Source organism: Budorcas taxicolor, chromosome 5 (genome assembly GCF_023091745.1).
Source record: "Budorcas taxicolor isolate Tak-1 chromosome 5, Takin1.1, whole genome shotgun sequence".
Taxonomy (NCBI): Eukaryota; Metazoa; Chordata; class Mammalia; order Artiodactyla; family Bovidae; genus Budorcas; species Budorcas taxicolor.
Window position 1 is genome coordinate 145,766,536 of NC_068914.1, and position 15,734 is coordinate 145,782,269.

At 44.6% G+C, this 15,734-nt stretch overlaps 1 pseudogene; it reads left to right on the forward strand.

The window, feature by feature from the left end:
* The first annotated feature begins 8,845 nt into the window (after positions 1-8,845).
* Positions 8,846-15,734, forward strand: part of LOC128048488 (antigen WC1.1-like) — a 69,432-nt pseudogene continuing 62,543 nt past the window's right edge.

Consider the following 15,734-nt stretch of genomic DNA (forward strand, 5'->3'; position numbering starts at 1 on the left):
AAACTGCCAATGATAAACCATATGAACATCCTGTCTCCTCAGCTGGGTTTGATTCAGACTTATTAAGAAGCCACATGTAGGTACTTTGTGGTTTGTCTTGTGTATCCTTAGAGATAGAGATTTGCAGTGTTCGTTGTGACATATTTGTTGGTGATAAGCTGCTTGTTTGTGAAAATCAAATCTTGCCTTGCTAATTGCAAGAAACATGCCTTTAAAACAAAAATATTAGCTAAATGATGTTCTCAGAAACATTTCTTTATATTTAAGACAATTTCTCTTCAACATTTAGTGCAGTGCCACTCAGCCATTCAATAAATATTAGCTCAGCATCTGTCAAGTTATAGAGAGGGGAAATATAGAGCTTATACACAGGCACAGGCCTCACTCCAATCCTGGGCCTTGGCAAGGCCTCAGACAATGCCCGCAGACCACGGGCACCTTGGTTAGCATGCCCAGATTGGGAAGCATTCGGTGACAAGGAAAAGAGAGCTGTTCACAGAGTCTTTGATGTTAAAGGAGGAACATATTTTGCTGTGTTTCCAGTGTTCTTAGGCTGGTCTGCGGGCAGGACTCAGCTGCACCAAAGCTCCACATGCGACAGAGCCTCTGTTCATAGACTTTGAGTCTGAGCAATCGCTCAGGCTTTGAACTCTGAGTGCCACCCCAGAGGCACTAACCTTAGGTCTCAGTGGTTTAAGAATCACCACCCACAAGAGCTCAATAGCTCTGCAGTTGGTAATTACATCAGCTCTGAACAGAGGTGGATTAATCATGAAGTTAATGAAGCGTGTTCTTCAGAGCCTCTCCTTGCACCAGCCCCTTCCAAGTCCCGAGGGGCCCCTATGGCTGTGGTTGCAACAGAGAGGGCTCTATGATCCTTGCTCCTCACCGTATCTTCTGCCTGCCTTTTGCCTGTGGAAAACTTTAGTCAAAGAGTACGTTTAATTGGAGAAGCGAGAAACATGGAAACAAAGGAAAACAGTCAGAGGAGACTAAATAATAATAATGTGGTCATTAAGCACAGTAAGGACCTTTAGTTCTTTCTCAAGGGTTATGGATGATATTCTGAGCCATGTCCTGGGAGCTTCTTATAGATACAGAACCCCAGGTGGAGCAGTGACTGCATGATGACCACTCTGTACCCAGGACTTGAGCACCCACAGTCCTGAGAACTGACCGGAAAGAAATGGGAACAAAAGATTAACTGTACCTAAAACAACCCATGGGTGTTTTGGATGGTATCACCGACTCAACGGACATGAGTATGAGCAAGCTCTGGGAGTTGGTGATGGACAGGAAAGCCTGATGTGCTGCAGCCCCTGGGGTCGCAAAGAGTCGGACTTGACTGAGCAACTGAACTGAACTGAAAACAACCAAGATGATGCTATTCAGACCACTGATGACCAATTAGAAGGTGCCTGTTAGAGTTGACTGTGCTGTTTCTGCATATAACCTCCCCCAACTCCAGCTCTGTCTATAGAAGCTCTCACCCTCTTCTTGTCATGGGGTGGGCAGAGTCGGCCCTTATACAGATGTCCACCACCATCCCTACCACTTGCCAGCATCTGAGATGAAACAAACTTTCCTTTGCACCAACCTGGCCTTTATACTGGCTTTTGAGTGGTTAGCAGCCGGACCCCTCACATATACCTTTCTGTTACATGGTCACAAGGAGATAGGTTTTGAACGTACCATTTTCTTCAGGTGAGGGAAAAAAAAAATCAGCAAAATTATTTCTTACCCAAAGGTGAAGAATTTAATTAACTACATGGAGAACTGAATCCAGGAATCAGATTTGTTACAGAAATCCAGAAGAAACAGAAGAGGTTTGCAAAGTACATGCTGCTTTTTCACTAGTACAGGATTGGTGGAATGTAAAAATTAGATCAAAGATGATGTACTGACTAACTCAGAGCTAAGGAGAGCTGTTTCAGGATGAAGGTCAAGATGCTCAGAGACAAAAATGGGGAAATGGAAGCACAACAGTCAGCACAGACTGATGTGATGGGAAGAGGGGCTGCACCAGCTGTGGACGCTCTTAAACGGAAGTTTAGATCTAGTTGTTGGTCAGTCAGTCATGGTGGCTAGGAATCAACCACGCCCCCAAGAGGAATCAAGGTGGGACCTGAGGGAGCAGCTTGGGGTGAAGACACAGAAGGAAGAGGAGATCCAGGAAAGTACCTGCTTCATGGGACAGATTCTGTCTTCCTTTCAAGTCTTCAGAATAGGCTCTGATCTGAGGCTGGAACAACTGACTCCCAAGTCTCAGAAGGAACACACACATGCACACACACATTCATCACCAACCTGCAAACGTGCTGTGGGCAGTGAGGCTCCACAGGCTCACACGTGTACCAAGTGGAACACACAGCTTCTGGGGCAGGAAAGAGAGAAACTAGAGAGTCGCACGGGGTTTCCATGCCTCTGCTCAGAAGTGACACAGGTGGCAACACCCACGTTTCATTGGCCAGAATGAGTCACTGGGAGATAGAAAAAGAGCTATTTGATAAATATTACTATTGATGCTACATCCTTGGTAGCAATGCTGTCAGTTTTTTTTTTTTTTTCCTTGCCTTGGTGAAGTTTCTGAGGTACAATTTTGTGCAGATATTAAATGTCATTAGACCGTCCCCAGAATGGGATTTTTTTAATTAAATTTTTTTAATATTACTTTATAATACTGTATTGGTTTTGCCATACATTGACATGAATCCACCATGGGTGTACATGAGTTCCCAATCCTGAACCCCTCCTCCCACCTCCCTCCCCATATCATCTCTCTGTGTCATCCCAGTGCACCAGCCCCAAGTATCTTGTATCCTGTATCAAACCTAGTCTGGCGATTCATTTCTTACATGATAATATACATGTTTCACTGCCATTCTCCCAAATCATCCCACCCTCTCCTTCTCCCACAGCGTCCAAAACTCTATTCTATATATCTGTGTCTCTTTTGCTGTCTCACATACAGGGTTATCATTACCATCTTTCTAAATTCCATATATATGTGTTAGTATACTGTATTGGTGTTTTTCTTTCTGGCTTACTTCACTCTGTATAATCAGTTCCAGTTTCATCCACCTCATTAGAATGGATTCAAATGCATTCTTTTTTAATGGCTGAGTAATACTCCATTGTGTATATGTACCACAGCTTTCTTATCCATTCATCTGCTGATGGACATTTGAATAAGGCCTTCTGTATCCAGTTCCTTCGTCTGGTGTGTTTCTGACTCCTTACTCCACTTCTGTCTGTGCTGAGTGGGAGTAGTCAGATTCGTGTCTCCCCTGCCCCCACCACCCTCCTCACTCAGCATCACTAACTGCAGGGTGATTTTCAGCATTTGTTTATGCATTCATTTCTTTATTTATCCACTATTTGTTCAGCTCTCTCTATGTGTCTTTACTCGACTTTAAAGAGATATTGAAGAGTAAGACACAATACTTCCTCTCAAGAAGCCCCCACTTTAGAGACAGTGAGCAAGGTTTTACAGATTAAATAAACACAGCAGTAATTTTGAGCTGGAGGAATTAGAGTTCACAGATGTGACAACTCTGTGCTTTTAAAAACAAGAGAAGATTTATGAATTTTCTTTCAGTAATGGACTTAAAAATGTGTCCTCTAGAATTGAAATATACATAAATGTAATATTCTCTATTTTTATCACTGATTTCATCTTGTGCACTAGCAAGGGATGTTTGTGTGGATTGAAAGTTCCATAAAGTTGACACAGACTCTCCCATTTAAAATTTATCCCTCAACTTAGCTCGGGTTCATGGTAATAACTGGCTTGTCATTTCTAGTTCAAGCTCCCTGCTGAGGCTGGTTTTCCTCTATTTCAGGAGGCGTCTTCTTGTCTCTCTGGGTATCTGATGTTGCAGTATGGAGGAATGAATGAGGCCAATTCAGTGCCACACTCTTTGTTCGATGTTTCTGGTTATAGACTGTAAAGGGCTGAACAGAGATGATGGGCTGGACCTCAGCCAGCTCATGAACTTTTTCTTTCCTTCGTGCTCTTGTGATGAAGTGGTCTTTGGTAAAGGAGTCTTTACTAACTTTGGTCCCATCCATGCAAGGAACACAGATGGTGAAGGAGGTCTCCAGTGCTTTGGTGTAACAACTCAGTTAATAATTTTCCTTTAGAGTTGTATACTTCTTTTTTAATTTAAAAATATTTTGTATTTCAGTCTGTCTGATTGGTCCTGAGGAAATTTTCCTCAAGCAAGCAGGTTTAATTATTAACTTTCCTAGCAAAGAGATTACTGAACCTCTGACCACCATATTCTCATGGTTATTTGGAAATAATAATGCTACATGTTGTATTGCTTTAGAATCCATAAGGACAAATAGTTAGCCTAAGTAAAAGAACAAGATTCTTTCTGCTCTTTACTTCTGTACTTCTAATTCAACATGGAAGCTGTTTAATTTTTTTTTTTTTTACAACAAAATTGCTTCCTGTTACAGTTGTGTGTGGTTTGAATTGAAAATATGCCAAATGATAACTACATAAACATCCTGACCACTTGGCTGTATCTGATTAAGACAGAACAGGAGGCTTCATGGTCCTCACCTGTCAGTGTTCTATGGTTTGTCTTCTTTATCTTCAGATGGAGAGAGAAATTTGCAGCATTTACACATGTTTAGAGCTGGCTGTATCAGCACTGCTCTTGTGCTGGGGCTAGGTTGTTTCTAGTTATTGCAATTTACTGCATTCATTGCAGAAAGGTGTTGGAGTGAACCATATATAGCTCATACCATTTAACAGTATTGAAATATCATTCAAACTAATGATGCAGCTTGCACTGTGCTGTTACATCCTCACAACAAGTTAAATTATTTCTGAAAAGATTTATTTTGATTGAAATGATTTGTGTAAAATACCAGGCTGACATTCATTCATTCAGGTATACAACAGACATCATTACGATTTTGAGTTAGCCAAACATTGGGGATATTGAGGTGAATTAGACACAAAATGTTTTACCAAGTACATTCGAGTTTATAAAGTAAAATGATTAAGTAAACAACTTAATTCACAAAAGCTCACCAATGGTAAGGTCGAGGTTCTTGAGCGGTTACATGGGGCACAGAGAGAAGGAGTGATGTATGGAAGACTCACAACTCTGAATGGCACCAATGACCATCACAGCATGTGGTTCCTGGGAGAGTTCTGACAGCCTCAGTCAAGGCTCCAGGTAACAGAATTGAATTCCTGGTCTAGAGTCCTGGGGTTCCTGGGATAGGATGGTGGAGATGCCTTAACACTGCTTTTCTACTACTACGTCTGTGTGTATGTGTGTGTGTGTGTGTGTGTGTGTGTGTGTGTGTGTGTGTGTGTGTTAGTTGCTCAGCTGTGACCAACTCATTGCAACTCCATGGACTGTGGCCCCTTCGGGCTCCTCTGTCCATGGGATTTCCCAGGAAAGAATACCGAAGTGGGTTGTCATTTCCTTCTCCAGAGAATCTTCCTGACCCAGGGATTGAACTTAGATCTCCTGCATTGCAGGCAGATTCTTTATCATCTGAGCCGTCAGGAAAGTAAGTTAACAGTAGTACATACTACTACTATGTACTACTGCTATTTCCTGGAAAGTTCCATGGACAGAGGAACCTGGCATGGGTTCACAAGGTGTTGGCCACGAATGAGCACATCAGCATCAGCACATGTACTACTGTTAACTAGTGTTGTCATATCACATACTAATGCCAACTCACTTAATTCTCACCAAAATCAGTCATCTCGGTAGGATCATAACCCTCCTTTTACCTGTTCAAGACCCACACTTGGCATGTGGCTAAACTGTGAGTCAAGACCAGGCAGTCTGGCTCTCCAGCCTGTTTTCCTGACCCCTGTACTGCACTCTCTCATGTTCATTGTGGACACAGCTGGGTTAGTGTCCTCCCTAAAACTTTCCTCCTTCAAATCTTTGATGAGTTTGGATGCTGAGATTTCTTTATGTGTCAGAAAGATGTAGCTTCATCCAAGGGTGAGTTGGTCCATGTTGACCCTGCACCCCCAGCTCTGGGGTAGAGGGTGCTGTGGGGACAGGCTGCCAGCCCTGAGTTTGCCACTCCTTATAGCCCATCCCTTTCTATAAAATGTCTGGAGCTGCTGACAGCATCTTCCCTGTGAGATCTCCATCCCAAATTGAGACCATGTGTACCTGGTTCACTAAATGCATCCCTGTGTCATCCTGTGGGAGGGATACTGGACCCCAGGAAGCATGTCCCATGTTCTAGATATCTGGCTGGTGGTTTCTGGTGATGGTGTGGAGTCCACAACTGGGTAAGGAATGATGACTCTGCGCCCAGAGGGAGTAGAGCATCAATTCCAAGTGACTCAGCAGATCCTGGTCTTACTTCAGCAACTGAGTGTAAATTTTTATTTTGATATTTATAATCAGTTTTTATCATTAATCCGTTAAAGGTCCAGATATAGAAGGAGGTGGGGTCAGGTACAGTCATGGGGCTTGAGAGTGAGAGGACCAGATGACAAGGAAGTGATTCTTGCATAAATAATGGGTAACTATTAGCCTATTTAGAGGAAGAAAAGCATGTGTTCAACTGTCTTTTCTCCCAAGTCTCAAGTAGGAAGGACAGGCATGGCGGGACAGAGAAGTTGTGTCTCCTGACTGGGATGAGGGGTCCCTCTGGTGGGGGATGTGGCAGGGCTGTGGACTAACCTGCAGCTGCCCTCAGTGTTGGCCCTACTGAGACCTTAAGGGGGGCTCTGGGTGACTCTTGAAGCCATCTCTGAGCTCCAGTGGGGCCTCTGGGGCCTGTGTGTCACAGATGCTTCCTTCCACGTCTGTGCTGAAAAGACGGAGTCAGGGTGAGGGGGCCTCAGGGTGGGCTTCTGTGGACCACAGGGCTGCATCATGGGAATCTTGAGCCTGAGGGGGCATGAGGAAAGAGGGCAGCACATTAGTGACCTTGAATTTCGATGGGGGAGCTCTGTCTTGCATCCCTTATGGCCCTTCTCAGTCTCTCTATTCATCCCTGGGGTACCTTCTGGGGGAGCATCTGGGAGCTTCTCTGATGAGTGGAAACAGAACAAGGCAGCAATGGCTACACTGGACACCATTCCTTCTGCTTGGATCTGTCCCCTCAACCCACCTGGGCTTCCATTTCTGCTGCCACCTTTCCTCTTAAATGCAGAACAGAGGAGGTGGGTTCATTGGTGGTTTCAGGCAGCATGAACCCCTTTCTCTTCTCTGCTTCACTCACCGCTTCTTTGCCCCCCATCTGCAGCTATCATGTAGCAGACTTTCCATTTCCCCATCTCTCTGTAGCTGTTCCATTAAATTATATTTTGCGTCTTCTTTAGTTATGGTTTAAAATACAAATGTATCCTGATTCTTATCAAACCATACTCAGCATATAAAGCAGGTACATGTTAGGTTTAGAAAACTTTAGTCTTTCTAAAGTATAATTTACTTGTTTTCGTTCTTTCGTCACTTAGCCATGCCCAACTCATTTCAACACGGTGGACTGTAGCTGGCCAGGCCATTCTGTCCACGGAATTCTCCAGGCAAGAATACTAGAGTGGGTTGCCATTTCCTTCTCCAGGGGATCTTCCCGACCCAGGGATCGAATCCACGTCTCTTGCTTTGTGGGCGGATTCTTTCCTGCTGAGCCATCAGTGAAGCACCATGTTTTCTTCTAGAGATCCCTGCTCCTATTTTGGTGGGCTAGAGTTGAATGACGACTCCTACCTTCTCTTTGTTTCCTTTAAGAGCAATCTCTTTCTCTCTGTCAGCATCATTTAGTGACTAGCTGAAAGAGATACTTCACATAAAATGAAATGCAATAAAGGGAAAGGGATATAACCCGTCGGAATGTCCTTATAGGGAACCCGCCTGCCAATGCAGGAGAAGCAGATTGGATCCTTGAGTCAGAAAGATCCCTTTAGAAGGAAATGGCAACCCCCTCCAGTATTCTTGCCTGGGAAATCCACTGGACAGAGGAGGCTGGTGAGCTACAGTCCATGGTTTGCAAATAGTCAGACACGACTCAGCATGCAGGCACTTGCTCCAGGACCCAGTCTCCAGATCATTCTGAGAAGGGGGAAAACCCTGCAATCTCATCTTCCCAACTTGATGGGTCTCACTTCATGCCTTCACAGTCACCTGTGAATTCCTGTACTCCTGGTCCTCATTTTCTGCTGACCTGATAAATACATTCGTATTTCAAGGTGTGCTTCTCAAAAACTTATACATGCATATATACACATACCTATGCACATACTGATTTTCAATTTATAATAATTCACTGAACTGAAAATTTATGCTTTGGGCACTTTTTTGTATGTATGCTATACATCAAATTAAAAAGCTAAAAAACTAAAAAAAAAAAAAAAAAAGACTTGTTGTAGTTCTCTGCTTCCACTCTGAACTCAGTGCTGGGGAAGATCAATACTTGATTCTACAATAGTTATTCTCCATGGGTCAACAGATCCCACACTCAGACCCTGTGAGATCTCACAGTCTTCAGATATTGACCAGGGTGATCAGGGGAGAGAAAGGCACTCATGATTTTTGATGAACCATTTCTACCCCAGTCCCAGTGGTGGGACCCAGCTCTTAGGACTACGGAAACAGGAGGTCAAAGGACCGTGTTGCTCATATAAGGAGACTTTGAAGATTCAGAAGCTCATTGGTGTTTGAGCTACAGAAAGTGGCAGATGCAGCTTCCAATAGTGCCTGAAATGGTGAAAGGCGTCGCTATTGGCTCTCAGGAGGGAGGGTGTAAGGGGTGGTTTATATAGACCCCGGTCGGCACCCTGATGCCTCCTCACAGGCTGATCCTGCAGCTGGGACTGTGACCTTGAGGACGTGGGGTCAGGATGGCTCTGGGCAGACACCTCTCCCTGCGGGGACTCTGTGTCCTCCTCCTCGGCACCGTGGTGGGTGGTCAAGGTAAGAGCTGCGACTCTGTCCCGGGTCCACATCAGGCAGGTGTCTGGAGTTCTGGAGCTGAGCCTTAGTGTTTCTGACCAAAAAGAACCATGCTGATGTGAATACTGGTCCCTCTCCTATGGTGGGGTCCATTGGTCATAGAAGTAGATTTTATAGAGCAGTACGGTTTTGTCTGGATCAAGCTGGTCAGCCTGAGTCCCTCCACTGTCTCCCTTGTTCTCAGGGAGCTTCTAGGAGTCCCAGTGGCTCCCAGTGTGTGGAAGGTCTAGTGACTGAGCTCAGTGGGGACTCTGGGCTGCTCCCACATGCTCCACATGCCTGGTGTGTGAGCACTGCCCCTGAGTCCCCGTGTTTCCTGTGTTTTTGCTCCTGTAGGCTCTGTGATTGTGTGTGTATGTGTGTGTATGTGTGCAGGTGAGAAGTGTGTGAGGGTGTGTGTGTGTGAGGGTGTGAAGAGTGTGTGTGTGTGAGTGTGTGAGGGTGTGTATGTGTGAGGGTGTATGTGGGTGTGAAGAGTGTATGAGTTTGTGGAGTGTGTGAGGAGTGTGTAAGTGATGTATTAAGGTGTGTGAGGAGTATGTGTGGGTGAGTGTGGGTGAGTGAGGGTGAGTGAGGAGTGTGTGAGGGTGTGTGAGGCTGTGTGTGTGTATGAGGGGAGGTGGAGCGTGTCTGTGTGAGAGGAACAGAGCTGCTGAGCAGGGACTGAGTCCGTTGGTCTGTGAAGCACACAGGGTGTCCACAGGGCTGGGTGTCACGGCCGCTGCATGTAACTGGATCAGAGATAATCGTGCACCTGCCTGCCCCTCTCTGTCTCCTCTCCCTCATCTCTCGGGCTCCCCTCTGCTTGTTGCCACGTCTGCCTAGCACTGGGCTCTGTGAGAGGCTCTGCCTGCTGGCCTCACCTGTTCCCACCAGGTGTCCATTAGGGAGCAGAGAAGCCAGCATCCAGGAGAGGGGCCTCTTGTCTGTTCAGTTCAGTTCAGTTGCTCACTGGTGTCTGACTCTGTGATCCCATGGACTGCAGCATGCCAGGCCTACCCTGTCCATCACCAACTCCCGGAGTCTACCCAAACTCACATCCATTGAGTCGGTGACGCCATCCAACCATCTCATCCTCTGTCGTCCCCTTCTCCTCCCACCTTCTCTCTTTCCCAGCTTCAGGGTCTTTTCAGATGTGTCAACTCTTCGCATAAGGTGGCCAAAGTATTGGAGTTTCAGCTTCAACATCCGTCCTACCAATGAACAATTTGTCCCTCTGTTTGTAAAGATCAGTTGATGTGCAGCCCCATGTGTATAAGTTCCTGAGTCCCTGTCCTGGTCCCTGTGACTCATTTCCTGATGTGCTGGGGGCCTGGGACGGTCCTTTCCCCTCCCAGGATCTGCTGTGACTCTGTAGGGAGCCCTTTCTCTTGTGCCCTCTCCTGTCCCTCCCTGGAGCTGCTTTCCCCTGAGTGAGGGTGAAGAATGTCACCAATCCTTCTTCATTGTCTGCAGGGTTTCTTTGGACAAATCTGCTGATCTCCTTATGGGAGTCCTCTTGGGTGACAGAATTTTTTCCTTCTCTTTAGACTTAGAATTCTCTCTTTCTCTTTGCTTTTGGATAGTTTACTCTGTGCATCTTTTGGGGTTACTTTTTAGCTTCTTGAACTTAGATGTCCGGATTTCCCCGCAGGTTTCAGAAATTCTCAGTCTGTCTTTCTTTCTTTGCTAGGTCTCCTTGCTGCCCGTGGGCTTTCTCTAGCTGCGGTGAGCAGGTGCTACTCCTCGCTGCAGTGCACAGGCTTCTCACTGCAGTGGCTTCCCTTGGTGCAGAGCACAGGCTCTGGGTGCACAGGGTTCAGCAGCTGTGGCATGCAGGCTTAGTTGCTGTGCAGCATGTGGAGACTTCCTGGACCAGGGATTGAACCCATGTCCCCTGCATTGGCAGGTGGATTCTTATCCACTTCACCACCAGGGAAGTCCTCAGACCTTATTTCTTTTCTCCTTCACTTCTCCTGTGACTCCATTCAATACATTGTTTCTCTTTATGGTGTACATATTTCCACTGCTTTCTATATTCCTTTCATTCTCTTTTTGTTCCTCCAATTGGATACTTTCAACTGATCTTTCTTCTAACTTATTGGTTCTTTTTTTTTCTTTTCCTTGGTCAAGTTTGGTGTTGAATCTTTGTACTGAATTCTTCAGTTTACTCATTGTATTGTGTTCATGCTTAATCGCCTCTGTCATGTGTGACTCTTTGTGACCCCATGGACTGTAGCCCACCGGGGTCCTCTGTCCATGGGATTCACCAGGCAAGAATACTGGAGTGGGTTGCTATGCACTCCTCCAGGGGATCTTCCAGACCCAGGGATCAAACCTGAGTCTCTTACATCTCCTGCACTGGCAGACGGGTTCTTTACCCCTAGCGTCACCTGGAAAGCCCATTCATTTATTATTCAGCTTCAGAATATCTGGTTAGTTCTTTTTTGTTTTTTAAACAATTTTATATGTCTTTATTGCTCTTAATAATTCTTCAGGGCTCAGCCTTATTTACTGTCCAACTCTCACATCCATACAGGCCTACTGGAAACCATCATCTGTGCTGCTTATTAATTGTTTCAGGGGTAAAATCTGCTGCATTTTTCTGCAGAGCAGGTCACTTTGAACTGTGATTTCTCCTGCCATGTGGTTGCTATTGGTCTTTGCTCTTCTTTCTTATGCCTAGCCAGCTCTATAAGACTGGTTGAGCTTTGCAGGTCTGCATGAAGAGAACCTGAAGCAGGCCTTTCATATGGTGCCCCCAAAGGCTAGGGACACTGGTTACTCAGCCTGATCTTACCCTCCTGGTGAGAAGAACTCTCCTGGCACCCTTGACACTGAGTGATTCTGGTTTGGAGGATGTAATGATGCCTCCAAAATGATAGTATCTTGGTGTGGTCAAACTTCTTAGGGTACTCCAGATCTTTCTGGAGCTGTTTTTGTTACTGATTGCTGTCTAAGTTTGGTCTTTTTTAAGAGGATGGGGGCTGCTGTCTCCTACATCAGCATTTTAGTAATGGCACATTTGAGGTCTTTATTCTTTGAGAGAATGGTTTTGAGTGTAGAATTTGAGATTGGCAGCTTTTTTTTCTTTCAGTAAATCTAAGGCTTCAGTCTACTCTACCCTGACATCTTTTTGTTCTTGGGGTTTTAGATGTTAGTATAGATGTTTCTCAATTTTATATACCTAGTCTTTATCTTAGTATGTTTCTTTCTGTCAATTTTCTGCTGTCATTTTCCATTTTAATAAAAGTAAGCTAGGTATGGTGTAGTAAAAAAACAAGATGTATCCTTATATAACATGTTCTGTTCACTTTGGCAGGACTTCTGCTATCGTAATTCTTCAAGCACTCAGGTTGTTGAATTCTCCACCATTGTATTATGCTCCCACTGCAATACAAGGCTGCAGTATTTGCTGTGGTAGAAAAATATACTGGCTCTTAAATGTTTCCATGTGGAAGTGACATCATTTGTTCTGCCACTTTGTTGAATGAGCCAGATCACATGGTTATGCTTAACTTCAAATAAGTAAGGAAGTATTACTATTTCCACATGCTCACAAAAAGAGAATTTTAAATGTTACTGAACACTAATAATGTCTCCATCTATAATGTTCCTACAAATGAACTCCTTTTTAATGCAGAAACCAGAGTCTTCTTAAAACTTAATGGCTAAAGTGACATCTGATCACTTTTGTCAAATTCCATTTGTTAGATGCATATTACTAGGTACATTCGAGTGTGGGTTACACAAGGACATGAACACCAGGCGGCTGGAATAGCCAGGACCTTTCAGAGCCTGTTCCCCAGCCCTCTGTTCCTGAGCTGGATGAGATGCTCCCTATGGACAAGGAAGGAGAGGGAGGGTTCTTCCCTAGATCCCGGGCCATGAGCTGTAACTGAGACGGGGAAGCTGGGCCCTAGAGGCCTTGGGTACATCTACAGGGAGGGCAGCATCCAGACTCCCTGAGGGCCTGTCCTTGGTGGTATCCATGGAGCTGGTTCTATAGGATTTTGAGAAATACCTGGTGCGTCTCTTCCTGCTCCAGGTTCAGTGATGGCACATTGGGAGCTTTGAATTGGCCATGGTGGGAATGTTTATATCACAGAGATCAAGAAATACTATATCCCATGCACTCTTTCACTCCTCACAGAACTTATATTTTAAATATTATATCACCTCAAGCCTCCTAAAATCTCTCCTGTGTCCTGTGTCTGTTCTCTCTTGCAGCTCTGGAGCTGAGGTTGAAGGATGGAGCCCACCGCTGTGAGGGGAGAGTGGAAGTGAAACACCAGGGAGAATGGGGCATGGTGGATGATGACTGCTGGAGATTGGAGGCTGCATCTGTAGTGTGCAGACAGCTGGGGTGTGGAGCTGCCATTAGTTTTCCTGGATGGGCTTATTTTGGGCCAGGACTTGGCCCCATTTGGCTTTTGTATACTTCATGTGAAGGGACAGAGTCAACTATCAGTGACTGTAGGCATTCTGATATTAAAGACTATCGTAATAATAGCTGTTCCCATGACCGGGATGCTGGAGTAGTCTGCTCAGGTAAGTCCTGTCTGATCTGAGAAGGGATCTCTAGCAGGAAAATCCTCTGTCTTATCACCAGAATGACTCGAGATTATGGATTATAGCCTTTAGAACATGCTTGGGTGAAGGGTCTGTGTGATGCGTCACAGAAGGTAGAGAAGTCAGGTCAGAAGTTTCATACAGATACAGCTGCTGTGTTTGACCTCTATGACATAGTCTCATCATGGTAATTGTTCTGTATTTTTTGGCATAATGGTCAGTACGGTATGGCTATGTGGTGGGGTTGGGGGCGGTCACAGGAGAGTTGTAGGCAACAAGGTTTATCATACTCATAGGTGCTAAAACTCAGAGTCACACACTCCATCATGTTGGTATGTGGAGGACGTGATAATAGAATAGGCTCAACCAGGCAATGGTGACCCAAAAGGGCACGTGAAGACCCATGGATAAGTGACCATACTGGGAGTCAGGATGCAGTTACACAAAGAAAAGGTGTGAGGGGATTTCACTGGTGCATTTAAATGTCTCTAGGTCACAGTCAGAGGAAGCCAGAAGTGGGACTTGTGGCAGAAAACAGTCTCATCATGCTGGTGCACCTGATCAACTGAGTGGGGAGCTCACACCACATTTGCAGGGATGTTGAGGGAGCAGGAAAATGCAGTCTTGAAGTTTACAACACAGCAGCTGAAGCGCATCACGTGTAAGAGGCAGTGAAGCTCAGAGGACCTGAAGCAACTCCTATGAAGTGCTCAGTGCTGTCTATGTGTTTGATCTGTGCCAAGGTGGATGCAGGAAAGACAGCAGTGAAACTAGGGTGTGAGTGGGTGGTCACAGTATTTGGCAGAGGCTTCTAGGTGTTATCATAATTGTGGATTGGATGTCCAGGATATTAATCCCATCAGAGCAGCTGGACTGGAGGAAGATATTGTCAGTTATCACAGTGAGTTCCCTCAAGTAGGGAGCTGGTCTTAGGCAAGAATCACCCCATCTGATGTGACAGTGGGACAAGGGAGCCCTGAGTACATCTCCAGTAGGTCCTTACTAGCCACAGCCAATCAGCTCTTGGGTGTTTATGTTGAAGAAGATAATTGGAAAAGTGATCTTTTCTAATCTCACCTTCAGCAGATCTTTGATGATTCTAGTTGAAGCCCTTAAAAAAACAATTCTTTTCCTTTTTAAAAGGGACTTTATTGGGGTATGACTGACATACAAAACTCCTTGATAAGTATGCATTTGTGAAACCATTACAGCACTTATGTCATAAATCTATTCATCTCTTCAAAAAGTTTTCTTCCATTCTCTTTATCATTCTTATTAAAAATAATTATTGTCAAGGTGCTTGTAAATTTTAGTTAGCAACTTTTGTTTTAAGCAAACCCATTTTCTGGCATCTCAAGTAACCTTCCTTCCTTATTGTCACAATGTCCTAATCATGGTTCTAACTGTAGATAAATTTGTGGAAGCACTACAGGTGTCTCTACCATATTTTGATAAATCAGCATCTGAATGAAAATGGAGTGTGTGATGTTTGAACTTTCTGTGAAATTAGAACTTCCAATGTTATCATCCTAAGAAGATTGATGTCTTGATATTAATTCCAGTTAAGATACGCTTAAAGGTAAAGAAGCGGAGAGTGCTCTGATATTTAAACCCTGATTGTGGTCTGTACTCCCTGACTACCATTGCTCTAACTTAGGCTCTCACATTTTTACGAATGGTTTCAGGTTCCTTCTATTTTTTTTTTTTTATTGTTGTTGTCACTAGTTTCCTTACCTTGGTCTGTCTTTTCACACATGTTTTAATGATGTGAAGATAAGTTAAAATGGTGCTGATGTAGTAGAGATAAGATTAGAATGGCTTGTCTTTTCATTATCTTAATCAAAATTGAATTCTTGGAGTTTCTTCTGCTTAATCTTAGGAGTCAGGTATGGAAGAGAAATTTCAGCCTCAGTGGTGGATTGTTGGAAGTGGAGTGCTGTGTTTAGAAGAAATCTAGAGTAGAAAAAATGACCAGAGAAGAATGTAGAGAAGCTTGTTTGAAATAAGGAGGAGATTTCAATGAGGGGCTAAACAAATTGAGAAGGACTGTGGTGCAAGTGTTCCAAGTTGCTTCAGTCCTGTTCTACTCTTTGTGACACCATGGACCCTAGCCCACCAAGCTCCTCTGTCCATGGGATTCTCCAGGCAAGAATCCTGGAGTGGGTTGCCATTTCCTTCTCCAGGGGATCGTCCTCACCCAGGGATCAAACCTGGGTCTCCTGCATT